The sequence below is a fragment of the Jaculus jaculus genome, chromosome 1 (genome assembly GCF_020740685.1).
Source record: "Jaculus jaculus isolate mJacJac1 chromosome 1, mJacJac1.mat.Y.cur, whole genome shotgun sequence".
Lineage (NCBI taxonomy): Eukaryota > Metazoa > Chordata > Mammalia > Rodentia > Dipodidae > Jaculus > Jaculus jaculus.
Window position 1 is genome coordinate 334,430,627 of NC_059102.1, and position 3,609 is coordinate 334,434,235.

The 3,609-nt window shown below is 38.1% G+C and overlaps 1 pseudogene; it reads right to left on the bottom strand.

Annotated features, from left to right (window-relative positions):
• Nucleotides 1–2,201: 2,201 nt before the first annotated feature.
• On the bottom strand, nt 2,202–3,144 carry LOC123458800 (annotated as a pseudogene).
• Between the last annotated feature and the right edge of the window lie 465 nt (nt 3,145–3,609).

Below are 3,609 nucleotides of genomic sequence, written 5' to 3' on the forward strand. Positions count from 1 at the left end.
GAATGAAGCAATGGGAAAGCTGGAGGGATTAATAAGGAAAATGATCCATCCATCCTATAGTTGGAGGGATTTTGTTTGAGGAGAGAAATCTTTTTTTTTTTTGGAAAAAAAAGGTGGTATTTCATCACCTTAAGATTCACAGAGCTATCACAGGTTTAGGGCTCAAATCATCATATCTTGATGACTTCTTAAATACTCACTTCTCAAATCACAAAAGTGTAGTAATCTGGAATTATTCTCAAGATTTATAAGCAGTTACAACCAATGATGTTCACCATGAGGAGTACACAGCTATATAAAAATGGAGCTCAGTAAAGGAGAACATTGTAAACATTTTACAATGTTTTTTTTTAATTATTTATTTATTTGAGAGCGACAGACACAGAGAGAAAGACAGATAGAGGGAGAGAGAGAGAGAATGGGCGCACCAGGGCTTCCAGCCTCTGCAAATGAACTCCAGACGCGTGCGCCCCCTTGTGCATCTGGCTAACGTGGGACCTGGGGAACTGAGCCTCGAACCGGGGTCCTTAGGCTTCACAGGCAAGCGCTTAACCACTAAGCCATCTCTCCAGCCCTTTACAATGTTTTAAAACAGGAAAGATGCTGAGGATTTTTCTCAGTAGTCACTAACTAGGTAAGTGTTAATGTTCACTGTGGTATGAAGAGTAATTTGATTATCTCTGCTCAGATATCTATTAAGGTTATTCAAGAAAGAGGATGGATGAACCAACAGTGGTATTAAGCCCCAATCATGTTCAAGACAGGTATAATCCAGAACTGTTAAAGCATTCTCAAACTGGTTTCACTGACACTACAAGTGGAAATAAAAACAAAACAAATAATACATACAGTTTGCTGGAATTTTATACTAACCATTAGAGGAGGTAGTAATTTAATGTGTCAGAACTTCAAATACATCAGCATACTGTAAACAACTCTAAAACATTGTAGGTAACCTTTAAAAATCCACGTAGTGAAAAAGCATTGGAATTTATATAAAATCAATTAAAAAAGCAAAAAATAGAACTAATTAGTAAATTTGCTCAAATGAAAGAAGTTTGAATGTTACAGAAATGAAAAATATTAGAAATCTATATATAATAAAAAGTGAATATAAATTAGCCAAATCCATGGACATTTCCAGTTAAACATTCATACAAATACATAATAACCTTTTACCTTTATATAAGGATAAAATAAACATACAAATATAATATGAAGATTTTGGCAAAAAAAAAGAGCCAATAAAATATTCTCAAGTTTAAAAACTGGTGTGGGAGGGGCTGGAGAGATGGCGTAGCGGTTAAACGCTTGCCTGTGAAGCCTAAGGAGCCCGGTTCGAGGCTCGGATCCCCAGGTCCCACGTTAGCCAGATGCACAAGGGGGCGCACGCGTCTGGAGTTCGTTTGCAGAGGCTAGAAGCCCTGGCGCGCCCATTCTCTCTCTGTCCCTCTATCTGTCCTTCTCTCTGTGTCTGTCACTCTCAAATAAATAAATAAATAAAAAAATAAAAATAAAAAAAATAAAAACTGGTGTGGGATATATTTCAATACAACATCCTTTATGAATGCTAAACCCTTGATTTAATTCCATGATTTTATTATGCCAGAAGCATTGGGTCTTCTAATTTTTTTAAAAGAGATACTGGTATAATAATACATTGGCTTATTAATAATTAAGGCATTTTGTATACACAGTATCAGTGTGGGATAAAACAATTTTATACTGATTATTTACTTTGATGCTTTAAACTTTCAGTCTTTTCAACAGAAGTAGCTGCAGACATTGAAGTGTCTTTTTTTATGTTATAAAACACAGTAAAATTAATGATTAGTTTTTGTAGTTCCTAGTAGTAAGTCCTGTCTTATTTTCTCGCATAGTATAAATCATAGTCTCGCGCAGGACCGCATGAAGACCCATCAGTTCTCACGCCACACTGCAGACAGCCATAGAAACTGATGCAGCAACAGCGAACAGCCTCCTCATGTGCAGTCAGCTCAGGGACGCCGAAGCTGCTCCTTTTGGCTATCTTTCCACTTCAATGTGAAGTAGATTGTTAGGGTTTCATTAGTAGTTTCATCATGTGGCTTTTAAAAGAAAAAAAAAATGATTTGATTTCTTCCATAGTCCACAGTTCTTAGAAGAGACTTACTTTTGGAAATCATTTAATCTGGTGATGTTTTCAGTAACCAAAAGCTCTGTAGTAGATGAAATTTCTCAATGCAACTGTAATAAATAAGCATCTATATCCTTAGCTATATTACCAGTAATCCTGGAACCAAAGTAAAATGGTTTTCCTGTTCCCATAATCCACTTAATTGTTGCTTCAGAATCTTAATATTTCCATCATTTATAATTTCCGTTTTGGATGATAGTTCTGACCACCACCTTTTTATTACTGCTTGAAGCCAATTTAAACCAACTATAACATATTCTTCAAATTTGCTTTTAAGTAATGACTTTACTAGAGGCAACAAGTCTACACAGCAGCCAAGTGAGATATATTGCTTTTCTTCCTGTAAACTATTAGTTAGAACTGGAAGGCAATCTACCACAACCCCAAGATCTTCTATCCTCTCCAAATAGGCAACAAGTTCAGTTATGCTTCTCTTTCTCCAGAAAGTTAAAGCTACATTTAATCTCAAATTCCTGCTGAATAAAACTTGGGCCATTGTTTCATGCTCCTGAGAAACCTCAAGTAAAAAGCACTGTATTTTGATGATGGGCTTTCTGTTTGTGAAGAACCGGAATCACTAGAGTTGACCAAAAATGTTCGACTATCATGGCTTAACTTTTCAGGCAGGTTGCCTGCACAAGCCAGTTCCTTTTCTTTATTTGCCATGTCACAGACCCCACTTTTAGGGGACTGTTTGTTTCGGTAACAGGGATTTAGAAATAGGTGATGACCTTTCTTTCTGCGACAGATCACCTTGCGTACTTTATCTGGGCTTTTCACGACTTGTCCAACTGTTCTACTTATGCAAGCAGCCAACTGTTTGGAGATTTCTTAACCTCCTTCATGTTCTTATTAGTGAAATTAGAGATCCTCTTTCTAGGAAGATCAATGGAATGATCCTCAATGTTATTACAGGAGTTCCGTTTTTAACATTGTTGGACATAATCTCTTAAATACCGGCGCCTCATGGTACCAGCGCCTCAGCCAGACCACGGTGCTCACCAGCCCCGCCCCGCAGCCTAGAGCGTCCCTCTGCTCCCCGGCCGGGCCCCACTTTTTTTTTTTTTTTAATGTGTGCACATGTTTTATATGAGTGCACATGTGTATAAAGGCCTCAAGACAATCTCTGGTGTCATCCTCAAAAATGCTTGCCGTCTTTTTACATACTCGCTCTCTCTTTGACAGAGATCTCACTAAGTAAGCTGCACTGGCTGCTAGCGATCCCCAGGGATCCCTCTGTGTCTATCTCCCTGTGCTGGGATAACTGAGCCACTACATTCTACATGGTTACTGGTTCTCCAGTCCCAGAAGCAAATGCTTACTGCATAAGCTATCTCCCTACCCTGGGTCTAATGTTTTTTTCAAACAACAAACAAAGGCTGGGGAGATGGCTCAGTAGTTAAATGCTTTTGCTTACAAAGTCTTCCAGTCCA